Source organism: Danio rerio, chromosome 4 (assembly GCF_052040795.2).
Source record: "Danio rerio strain M-AB ecotype USA chromosome 4, GRCz13ab, whole genome shotgun sequence".
NCBI lineage: Eukaryota > Metazoa > Chordata > Actinopteri > Cypriniformes > Danionidae > Danio > Danio rerio.
In genome coordinates, this window is record NC_141024.2 from 55,872,501 (window position 1) to 55,885,174 (window position 12,674).

A 12,674-nucleotide genomic window follows, 5' to 3' on the forward strand; every position below is an offset into this window, starting at 1 on the left:
TTACCGAAGCAGAACAGCAGAGAGGACGCAGAGCTTCCTAGTGAAGCCCTTCAACTTTGGCCAAGGAGTCTACATTTGGATGTGAGCGGAAGCATGCAGTATCTCTTCGCAAGTCTGTTTGCTCAAGCAGAGAGGTCATTCTCAAGCATCCTAAAAGGACTGCCTGGCAGCGGTGGGATTCAAACCCACGCCCCCGAAGAGACTGGAGCCTTAATCCAGCGCCTTAGACCGCTCGGCCACGCTACCTTACAAAGCTGCTTTCCCTGAGCAGTTTCGACACCAACTTGTTTCAAGTAGCGCAACAGCTCTGGGAAATCAGTTCAATTTAGCCATGCCTAGCTGGAGCTCCTCCACAAAGAAAGAGACCTCCTTAATACCAGCTTAGGAAGCACTCCCACCTTCCTGTCAACCACAGTTCTGTCTCTATTTGAGCACACCTCAAGGCATTTGAAGTCTTCTCCTTACGGCAGCCAGCTGCGATGCATTTAAGCACCTGATTACAAGGTAACTGTTATTTCACAAAAGAGTGAAAGTTACTGATTCCATCACAGCAGACCCCACATTGTTGTTGTTATTATATTCAAATCCAGTTATAGAGTATTACTACTCTAATTGTGAATCTTTACTGTTCCTGTTTCAATAGGGTGCTCTTGCTAAAAGGAGCAATGGCAGAGAGAGACTTCCAGTGCAGACTTTGTTAAGATGCTGCAATCTAATCGTGGGAAAGACACTTGCTCCTGAGCAGATTCGAGCTTGGGGATGTGTTGCTGTCACACCAACGAGTCTGCCGTGAGTTTCAGAGAACACATTATACTGACTAGTTGACGACTTAAATTTACTCTCTCACTTCCAGCCTTCACTGAGAACGCGCACACACTCAAACAGTTTGGCCGTGTTTAAAACTACATCTGTCAGCGGTGGGATTCGAACCCACGCCCCCAAAGAGACTGGAGCCTAAATCCAGCGCCTTAGACCCCTCGGCCACGCTACCCAAGATGAATTGCTGCAGTGGTCCCTTTTCTGCCCAATTTTACCGAAGCAGAACAGCAGAGAGGACGCAGAGCTTCCTAGTGAAGCCCTTCAACTTTGGCCAAGGAGTCTACATTTGGATGTGAGCGGAAGCATGCAGTATCTCTTCGCAAGTCTGTTTGCTCAAGCAGAGAGGTCATTCTCAAGCATCCTAAAAGGACTGCCTGGCAGCGGTGGGATTCGAACCCACGCCCCCGAAGAGACTGGAGCCTTAATCCAGCGCCTTAGACCGCTCGGCCACGCTACCTTACAAAGCTGCTTTCCCTGAGCAGTTTCGACACCAACTTGTTTCAAGTAGCGCAACAGCTCTGGGAAATCAGTTCAATTTAGCCATGCCTAGCTGGAGCTCCTCCACAAAGAAAGAGACCTCCTTAATACCAGCTTAGGAAGCACTCCCACCTTCCTGTCAACCACAGTTCTGTCTCTATTTGAGCACACCTCAAGGCATTTGAAGTCTTCTCCTTACGGCAGCCAGCTGCGATGCATTTAAGCACTTGATTACAAGGTAACTGTTATTTCACAAAAGAATGAAAGTTACTGATTCCATCACAGCAGACCCCACATTGTTGTTGTTATTATATTCAAATCCAGTTATAGAGTATTACTACTCTAATTGTGAATCTTTACTGATCCTGTTTCAATAGGGTGCTCTTGCTAAAAGGAGCAATGGCAGAGAGAGACTTCCAGTGCAGACTTTAAGATGCTGCAATCTAATCGTGGGAAAGACACTTGCTCCTGAGCAGATTCGAGCTTGGGGATGTGTTGCTGTCACACCAACGAGTCTCCCGTGAGTTCCAAAGAACACATTATACTGACTAGTTGCCGACTTAAATTTACTCTCTCATTTCCAGCGTTCACTGCGAACGTGCACACACTCAAGCTGTTTGGCCTTGTTTAAAACCATATCTGGCAGCGGTGGGATTCAAACCCACGCCCCCGAAGAGACTTGAGTCTTAAGCCAGGACCTTAGACCCCTCGGCCATGCTACCCTAGATGTATCTATGCAGTGGTCCCTTTTCTGCCCAATTTTACGGAAGCAAAACAGCAGAGAAGACGCAGAGCTTCCTAGTGAAGCCCTTCAACTTTGGCCAAGGAGTCTACATTTGGATGTGAGCGGAAGCATGCAGTATCTCTTCGCAAGTCTGTTTGCTCAAGCAGAGAGGTCATTCTCAAGCATCCTAAAAGGACTGCCTGGCAGCGGTGGGATTCGAACCCACGCCCCCGAAGAGACTGGAGCCTTAATCCAGCGCCTTAGACCGCTCGGCCACACTACCTTACAAAGCTGCTTTCCCTGAGCAGTTTCGACACCAACTTGTTTCAAGTAGCGCAACAGCTCTGACAAATCAGTTCAATTTAGCCATGCCTAGCTGGAGCTCCTCCACAAAGAAAGAGACCTCCTTAATACCAGCTTAGGAAGCACTCCCACCTTCCTGTCAACCACAGTTCTGTCTCTATTTGAGCATACCTCAAGGCATTTGAAGTCTTCTCCTTACGGCAGCCAGCTGCGATGCATTTAAGCACCTGATTACAAGGTAACTGTTATTTCACAAAAGAGTGAAAGTTACTGATTCCATCACAGCAGACCCCACATTGTTGTTGTTATTATATTCAAATCCAGTTATAGAGTATTACTACTCTAATTGTGAATCTTTACTGTTCCTGTTTCAATAGGGTGCTCTTGCTAAAACGAGCAATGGCAGAGAGAGACTTCCAGTGCAGACTTTAAGATGCTGCAATCTAATCGTGGGAAAGACACTTGCTCCTAAACAGATTCGAGCTTTTTTTTTTTTTTTTCTTTCTTAAAAAATACATCATCAACAATCATGACATTTATACATACAAATATTTAAAAGATAAAATATTTAAAAATCTCCAGGTAAGAAAACTTTAAAACCAGTCCAAGTTTGTACAATATATGGATTATTTTTTCTAATACATTTTTCAAAAATGTCCATCTTTTCATACATTTTGCAATAGTCATATATAACCATTATTTCCTCAGTCACAATCTGTTTATACAACAAAACCAATGGAATTTCTTTTTTCTTTTGTTTCATAATATTTCTTCTTTTCCATATTGTATATCTTGCAAGAGTCAACATATAATTAAGAGCAAACTTATTTTTTGTTTTCCCATTAAAACCAAATAAAACAGTGTATCCCATTCTTCTAAAATAATGTTTTCATCATACAGAAAATTGCATACCATTGTTTTCAACATCTTCATAAAATCACTCAACTTTTTACAATTTAAAAATAGGTGTAACACGCCTTCCTTTTTTTCCAAACACACTTTACACAAATCATCTTGTGATACCCCAATCTTTTTAAAGATAATCTCTGTCATTATGCAGTTGTGTCTTAACATAAAATCTAAGTTTTCCAATGCTGGACTTTTTAAAATTGATCTTACATTTTTCCATATATTTGAAGTATCAAAGTTTTCAAATAACTTTTCCCAAAATTCTCTTGATTTAGGTTTTTTTAAACACAGTGTTACACAAACATGTATAAAACATCTTGATAGGACAATCATTGATACTAATCTTATCTTCATCCATTTTTAAAAAAAACTTTTATTTTTCTATTTTCAGTTTCTTTTTTCATTCTCTTCAATAGTTTTGATCCAGTGATCTGGTAATGCTAATCTTAACTTCTTGTATTGATCTTCAATTTTTTCTTTATCATCTACATCTTCTATTTCCTCCAGTGTATCTATTATTGCTTGAGTCGGTAAAAACCCAGGTTTTATTTCATATAAAATGTCTTTTACTTGTCTAAAACCCACTGCATACCAGTTCTCATAAAACATTTGCTTTTTGCTTTTATTGTTCTGATTTAAAAATAGGGGTTGCTGTAAATAAAGTTTTCTCCCTTCAATCTCAGTTTGTATATTATTATAAAAGCATTTCCATGTTCTCAACAACTCTTCATAAAACTCAGGAATATTTTCTATCATGCGGTCTTTAAATGCCATCCATAAGAAATCATCTCTTATTTGTCCACATTTATTAATAAAATAACTCATTATGCTTTTCCATAGAATATTGTCTTCATTTAAAAACTTTTTTAATGTTTTAATTCTCATGCTTTTTATTCTTATCCATGGATCTATAAGTCTTAGTCCTCCCTCATCCACCTTTCCAATGATAGTGTTATATGCAATTTTAGATGGTTTATCATCCCATAAAAAGTTTAAAATCATAGTTTTTAATTTCTTATACACCCACGTAGGTAGACTAACAACACTTAAAACATACCACATCTTAGATAGAAAAAGAGAATTTAATACCAGTACTTTTCCTTTTAAAAACAATACTCTCTGTTTCCAAAAACATAATCTTTTTTCCATTTTATTTATAAGTTCATCCCAAATTATTTCTCTAGTTTTATTTTCATCATATCCCAGTGTAATGCCTAAGATATTTATGTATTTTTTTTGTTCTTTATATTCCCAATTTCCTTGTTGAACGTCTACTTTTCCCATCTTCATATATTCAGTTTTTTCTTTATTTACTTTTGCTACCGATCCTCGACAATATTTATCAAATATTTCCATAGCTTTTCCAACACTTTTAAAATCTTTTAAAAATAGAGTGGTATCATCAGCATACTGGTAAATTTTCTGCTCTGTTCTATTGATTTCTATTTTAAACCCTTTAATTTTCTTTTCTCCATTTATAGCTAAGCCTAATGGTTCAGCAACTAATGTGTATAATAACGCTGATAAAGGACATCCTTGTCTTATAGATCTAGAAATCTCCATGTAGTCGGTTAAAAATCCATTTATTTTAAAACAACTAAAAATATCTGTATAAAAAACATTTTATCCACTTAATAAAATTCTCACCAAAGCCAAATTTCTGTATTATGTCAAATAAATAGCTATGCTCAACTCTATCAAAAGCCTTTTCTAGATCTATGCTGAATAAAAATCCTTCATCTTTTTTTTCTTTTATGTACCAGATTAAATCTCTGATGCTTGTTACTGTGTCTGCTATATCTCTACCTATAACACCATAAGCCTGGTTAGTAGTAATAAGAGTGGGAACTACCTTTTTAAGTCTGTTTGCTAAAATCTTTGCTAATATTTTATAATCTGTATTAAGCATACTTAAAGGTCTATAATTTTGCAAATAATCTTTATCACCTTTATTTTTATAAATAATTTTAATCATTCCTTTCTTCATACTCTCACTCAACTGTCCTTTTTTAAAAATAGCAATAAAAAGATCTTTTAAAATTGGAATTAAAACATCTTTAAAAGTCTTATAAAATTCAGATGACAAACCATCTAAACCAGGGCTTTTCCCATTACTTAATTGTGTTATAGCTTCATTGATCTCCTCTTCAGTTATATCACTATCACACAGTTTTTTATCCTCTTCGCTTACTTTAACCTTTATTTGATTCAATAAAAAATCCTTATCTTCTTCATGAACTCCTTTTGCTTTAAACAAAGTTTCATAGAAATCTTTAACTGTTCTTAAAATACTTTCTTTATCTTTGACAGTTTTCTCTTTTGTTGAGACATTCTTTATCAAATCTGCTTTTTGTCGTGTTTTTTCTAGATCATAAAAGAACTTTGTACTTCTTTCTCCTTCCACTGTATTTTTTATCTTGCTTCTTATTCTAGCTCCCATACATTTTTCCTCTTCTAGTTTTTTCAGTTTCTCTTCTAATATCACTATTCTCCTAATATCCATATTTCCTTCTGTTATCTTTTCCATTTCATTCTCCCATTCTTTGTTTAATTGTCTTTCTTTAGCTCTTTTGGCTTTCTGCATTTTCTTTGAACATTCTATTGAAAATCTTTTGGCCTCTAATTTTACATTGTCCCACCACACACTTATTTCTTCATCATATAACTCATCATTCACACTATTAATAATAATGTTTTCCATTTCAATTTTATAAAAATCATTCTTTAAAAGCTCTGTATTAAACACCCATACACCTGGTCCTCTTTCAACTCCACTGAAATCCATCATTACATACAGAAAATCATGGTCACTACAGCTAAAAATCTTGTAAAAAATATTTGAAATAAAAGATTCTACATTTCTTGTACATAAAACATAGTCTAATCTGCTTTGTTTTAAAACTGTATTCACCCACTGCCTTCTTGAGTATTCTCTTTTGGCTCTATTTCTCTCTCTCCATACATCTACATATTTATGTTTTTCAATCATGTGTTTCAGTTCTCTTCTTCCAACATCTGCTCTAAACACCATATGATCATCTACATCTATTCTTTCTAAAACAGTATTAAAATCTCCTAAAACAATAACATTATTCCATCCACTCATTAAAACACTTAGATCTTTAAAAAAAGTAACTCTTTCCAAGTCTTCATTTGGAGCATGTATATTACATATTCTTATTTCTTCATCCTTATTCATAATTTTAATAGTTAAAATCCTTCCATAATTATCTTTAAATAAAACATCAAATGTATATCCTATTCCCCTTCTAATTAATATTGCCATGCCTTTTTTCTTATTTGGGTCATTATTATACAATATTTCCCCATCCCAACATTTTTTTAAATCATTAACAATGTTTTCATTCCATCCAGTCTCTTGTATACATATAACATCACATTTTTTTGTTAAAGCAATTACATTTTCAAACTTCACTTTGGATGACAGCCCTCTTACATTAATTGAAACCAAACATAAGTTGTTCATTAGAAATATAAAAGAAAACAAGCCATCCAAACAAAAGAAAATCCAAATGAAACAATCCATCAATCATTTGTAGTCTTTTTTATGATCTAAAATCTTAGATCAGTTCTTTCAGTTTTTAGTTTTGCTTTTGCTTCCTTTCGTAATTTTTGTTTCTTAAGCACTTGCTGAATATTTAATTGTACAGTTTTTCTGCGTCTTCTGTTTATGCTGTCTATTGTTCTGTCTTTAGTCCCAATATTTATTTCTTCATTATCATCATCATCGCTTACCTCTTCCTCAATTCTGCTTTCTGTATTTTCACCTGCTGCTCCTTGTTCTTCTTCCATGTCGTGTCCATCGTCTTTCATTAGATCTTGTGCCTCAGTGTCTGCTGTATCTCCTTCATCCTCTTCACTCATGGCCTGCTCCTCTTCTTGTTCATTCAAATCATCCGGTGGTAATTCCTGTACTTCCTCTTCCCGTTCTTCATTGCTTGATTTCTCCATTTGTTTATTTGTTTCCATAACTCCAGTCTCTTCCTCATCCGATTCACATCTGCACCACAATATTGTCTTTTTGCAGCCTTGGCACCGTGGGGCTTTACAGTCCCGCGTAAAATGCCCCTGCTCCAGACATTCTCTACACACAAATTGTGGGCAGTCTTTTTTTTCATGTTCAGCACTTCCACATAATCTGCATGTTTTTATCTGCTGATCATGTATCACTCTAAAATATTTTGGTCCTTCCTCTGTATCAAACTTTACATTGTAAGGAAGACTCATAACTTCTTTTGGAAATTTCACTCTGATAAACCTTGTTCCATCAGCCACAGTTGTTCCTGGATGATATCTTCTTCTCAGTGGGAGAATTGGAGAAACTCCCCAGTCCACCAGCTTTTGGATGATTTCACTATCTTGAATATAGTTGGGTAAGTTCAAAAAAGAAACCATTCTCTCAGTTGCGCAGAGTTTTGATACTTCACAAAATTGTTGGTTAATCATTAGTCCATCCATTAAGTGATCACAGTCCGTTTCATTTTCCATAGTAAGTTCATAGTCAAAATTGGATTTTTTCCTCAGTCCAAACAATTTTCCAATTCCAGTCTTATCTTCCACAGCCTTTATAATCATCGTTACAGTGATATTTTCAGGATCTTTCACAGTCATTGTCAGAGTTGTTTCTTTTTTATATTGTCGCTGAAATCTAGCTTGACTTTTCAGTTTGTTTATCATCTCATTTCTATGACTTGATTGTTGGCTGTTTTCCAAGTGTTCAGCATTTGCTTTACCTTTAGTTTGTTGCATTTCTCCACTTCCTTCTCTACTTGTGTCTGATTTAGTTTTCCTCCTTCTTGCCACAACAGTTGCCCATGTGTCATTATCGTCGATGCCGTTGTTTGAATCTCTTGAATTGTTGTTTTCAGGAGTAGCTTTGTCCATGCTGCCATAGTCCATTTTTAGTTCCAGTTCCTTTACCAAAGTGTCCATCCTTTCAAAACGTTTTAACCCCAAACAGATAACACTGTCTGGGGTTTAACTAAAACTAAACAAAATTAATACAATTTAATTTAAGCAAAATCAAGAAAAAAAACAATAAAGCAAATCAAAATGGGAGAGCCTTTCTCTCCCTACTGCCACCTCACACTTCCTTGAAAGCAATGACTCAGTCAAACTCAAGGGGGCGTTGCCAGGGTGGTATGGCCGTAAGCGAAATAGGCCGTCAAGAGTTGGCTATTTAAAACAGGCGCAGCACCAGGGAACGAGCGCAGCTCAGCTGGCATCGACACAGCACCGACAGAGAAACAATGCCCTTGAAGGCGAGAAAAAATAATGGCAGCGAAGCTGTGACACAGGGAAGTCTATCAGCTGCCAAATGAAGGACTTCAAAAAGCTTACAGCACCTGGTATTCCCAGGCGGTCTCCCATCCAAGTACTAACCAGGCCTGACCCTGCTTTACTTCCGAGTTCAGATGAGATCGGGCATTACTTTTTTTTTTTTTTTTTTTTTTTTTTTTTTTTTTTATTGAACCAATTTCAATTACAATCTTTTACAGTAAATCATAATAAAACAGACATTAAAAGATCATTTCATATTCAAAAACATTAAAAATGTGGTAGTTTCCAGTTCATTTCTTTAAAAACTTGACATGCTTTGTCCGTCAGAATTTTGTGCAGCTCACTCAAAATGTTCTCATTTTTATGATATACATACAGTTTTTCCACATATCTCTCCATTTTCCTCTTAAAAATTCCCCATACATCCATCACCATTTTCTCTTTTTTTGCCACAATTCTCCTTTCCCACATTGCATTTTTCATCAGCATTATACATAGGTTTACTATTTTCTTATTTTCATTGTTCTTATTCCATCCCAACATCACTACTCTGTTCCATTCTGTTTCATTTTCATCCCAGTCTCCAAGTAGTCCTTTAATTAAAACTTTACAATCTTTTAAAAAACCTTCCAATTTTTGACAATATAAAAACATGTGTAAAAAACCCTCTTCTTCTTTTTGACATACTTTACACATTCCACTTTGTTCCATTCCTATCTTGTTTAAAATGACATCAGAAAAGATTGCTTTGTGCCTTATTAAAAATTCTAGACATTCGACTTTTGTTTCCACATACCTTCCTTTCATGTTTCCCCATATTTCATTTGCTTTTACATTTTTGTATTTCTCTATCCAGTATTTGTTTGCTGTTGGTTCTTTAAAAACATTCTCTCTAAAAAAACAATAAATATTTTTCACAGTACATTCATTAAAATTGCATATTTTTTCACCTGTTTTCACATACACTTCTTTTGTTTCTTTTTCTTTTTCAAATTTTTCTATGCTTCTTATCCATTCTTTTGGAATTGCCTGTTTAATTATGTCAAGATTTTTCTCAATTTCCTTTCTGTTGTATTCCTCTTTCGCCTCCTCCATTGTGTCTATAACATATTGTTCAGTTAAAAAGCCTTCTTTAAATTCATATAAAATGTCCCGCACTTTTAAAATCCCAACTTCTATCCATTTCTTATAGTATAAAACCTTCCCTTGACTTAAAATGTTATTGTTCAAGAAAAGAGGTTGGTTTAAAATGTTTTCCCTTCCATGTGGACTATATTCCACTTGTTTTAAAAAATTCCCCCACGCACCTAAAATTTCTCTATAAAATTCAGGTAAGTTTTCTGTCATCCAAGCTTTTGTTTTCATCCATAAAATCCCATCTCCCATGTTAAAATTACCACATTTGTTTAAAAAATATTTCATTGTTTTTTTCCACTCTGCTTTGTTTTCTTTTTCTAGATACTTCTTTACTCTTTTCACTCTTAAACTATTTTTTCTTTGTTCTACATCTATTAAACCCAGACCACCTTTGTCTATTTCCCCTACGACTGTATTAAAAGCAATCCTTGGTGGCTTACCTCCCCATAAAAAATCTGTAAAACATTTTTTCAACCTCTTTTCTATCCACATTGGCATTTCTAAAACATATAAAACATGCCACAATTTAGACTCCATTAAAACATTTAAAATCAAAACTTTTCCTTTTAATGTTAGTGTTCTTAGTTTCCAGTAATTTAACCTCCTTTCTATATCTGTTAAAAAACCTTCCCACATCTTATCTCTCGCTTTTCTGGCATCTTTCCCCATTAAAACCCCTAAAATCTTGATTTCTTCTACTTCTTTGAAATTGGTGCATTCTGCTAAATCTGTTTCCTTTCCAAACTTCATATAAACCGTTTTGTCTTCATTTACTTTACTCCCTGATCCTTTACAAAATTGTTGTACTATTTTCATGGCTTCTTTCACACTCTCTTTTCCTTTTACTATTAATGTGGTGTCATCTGCATATTGAAACATTTTTTTATTTACTTTATTTTCTTCAATCTCAATTCCTTTTATTTTTTCTTCTTCGTTGATAGCTAAGCCCAGGGGTTCTGCCACAAGTGAATATAAAAGTGCTGACAGAGGACATCCTTGCCTTATCGATCTTGTTATTTTAAAACATTCTGTTAAAAAGCCATTACATTTAATTTTTGTTAAAATACCCTTATACAAAATCTTTATCCATTTTCTAAAAACTTCTCCAAAACCAAACTTTTTGAGTACTTTGAATAAAAACTGGTGTTCAACTCTATCAAAAGCTTTTTCAAAATCCAGACTTATTATATATCCTTCCTCTTTTTTCTCCTTCATATATTCTATGATGTCTTTTATGCTCATTGTTATGTCTGCTATGTCTCTTCCTTTTATCGCATAGGCCTGTGTTGTTTTAATTATTTTTGGCATCACTTCTTTTAATCTATTTGCTAAAATTTTTGTTAAAATCTTTAAATCTGTGTTTAACATTGTGATTGGTCTGTAATTTTTTAACAATGTCTTTTCTCCTTTTTTGTGTATTAATTTCATTAATCCCATTCCCATTCTTTCATTTAGTTCTTCTTTTTGCAGTATTTCTTTAAAAACGTCAGTTAAAATCGGAATTAAAATTTCTTTAAAACATACATAAAATTCACTATTTAAACCATCGATTCCTGGACTTTTCTTTTTGTTCAAGCTTTCTATTGCTTTTCTTATTTCTTCTTCCCCTATTTCTTGGTCGCATTCTTTTTTATCCTCTTCATCTATTTTTGTTTTTATCTGTTTTAATAATTTTGACATTTGTACTTCATCAACTCCCTGTGTTTTAAATAACTCCTCATAGTATTTTTTGATTTCTTTTAAAATTTCTTCATTTCCTTCTATGCTTTCTCCTTTTGCCCCTTGTATTATCTTTATTGTTTCTGCTTTTGCTTTTTGTCTTTCTAAATCAAAGAAGAACTTTGTGCATTTTTCTCCCTCTACTACATATTTTGCTTTGCTTCTTAGTCTAGCTCCTTCATATTTCTTTTCTTCTATTTCTTTCAGTTTTCCCTCCATTTCTTTTATTTTTTGAATGTCTTTTTCATTTTTGTCTAGTTCTATTTCTAAGTTTTCTTTGATTGTCTTTTCTTTGTGTCTTTTATTCTTTTGTATTATTCTACAGAATGTTAATGTAGATTTTTTAATCAGAAATTTGACATTTTCCCACCATAGTCTTTTGTCTTCATTATAGATCTGGTTTCCTTTTTCTTTTTCTATTATTTCTTTTACTTTTTTAACATAGTCTTCGTTTTTTAAAATTTCACTATTTAATGTCCATACCCCTGGGCCTCTTTGTATTTCTTCTGTATTAAAATTAAAAAATACAAATTTATGGTCACTTAAAACAGTTTCATCGTACCTTATTTTTTCAATATAAATTTCTATATTTCTTGTGCATAACACATAGTCTATTCTCGATTGGTTTACAAAATTCCCTACTATTTGTCTTCTAGAAAACTCCTTTTTCTTCCCATTTCTTTCTCTCCAAATGTCTATCATTCCTTTTTCCTCTATTAGTGATTTTAGTTCTTTCCTTCCCGTGTCTGATTTAAAAACCATACCTTCTGTTATGTCCTGTCTGCTAAAAACAGTGTTAAAATCCCCACATACTATTATTTGTTTATAGTTTTTTAAAAACCTTCTTAATATGTTAAAAAAGCTTTTCTTTTCACTCTCTTCATTTGGTGCATGCACATTAACTAAAATAATATCTTTCCCTTCATATTTTATTTCTAATATCATACATTTTCCTTGTTTGTCTTTATATATTACTTTACTCATTTGCAGTGCATTCTTCTTTATTAAAATTGCTACTCCTCTCCCAGCTTTCGTATCTCCATTACTATAATAAAAGTCCCCATCCCATTCTTTTTTATATATGTCCATCACCTCATTTTTCCAATTTGTTTCTTGTAAAATAATTATTTCTTCTCTTTTACATTTTTCCTTTACATTCTTAAATTTTCTTAAGTCCATTAAACCTCTTGCATTAAAAGACACGCAATTTAAAACCATTAAAAGAAGGAAAAAGGAAATAAAAACCGTCATCTTAGTCCTCTTCTTCTCCCAAACCTCTCAAAGA

General features: G+C 34.2%; 4 non-coding genes across 4 annotated transcripts; all 4 read right to left on the reverse strand.

Annotated features, from left to right (window-relative positions):
* Positions 1-164: 164 nt before the first annotated feature.
* trnal-aag (transfer RNA leucine (anticodon AAG)) lies at positions 165-246 on the reverse strand. Its single transcript has one exon. It is a non-coding gene; the product is annotated as a tRNA-Leu (tRNA).
* A 663-nt stretch (positions 247-909) lies between these two features.
* On the reverse strand, positions 910-991 carry trnal-uag (transfer RNA leucine (anticodon UAG)). Its single transcript has one exon. It is a non-coding gene; the product is annotated as a tRNA-Leu (tRNA).
* Positions 992-1,194: 203 nt separating this feature from the next.
* Positions 1,195-1,276, reverse strand: trnal-aag (transfer RNA leucine (anticodon AAG)). The gene has a single exon. It is a non-coding gene; the product is annotated as a tRNA-Leu (tRNA).
* A 945-nt stretch (positions 1,277-2,221) lies between these two features.
* On the reverse strand, positions 2,222-2,303 carry trnal-aag (transfer RNA leucine (anticodon AAG)). Its single transcript has one exon. It is a non-coding gene; the product is annotated as a tRNA-Leu (tRNA).
* Between the last annotated feature and the right edge of the window lie 10,371 nt (positions 2,304-12,674).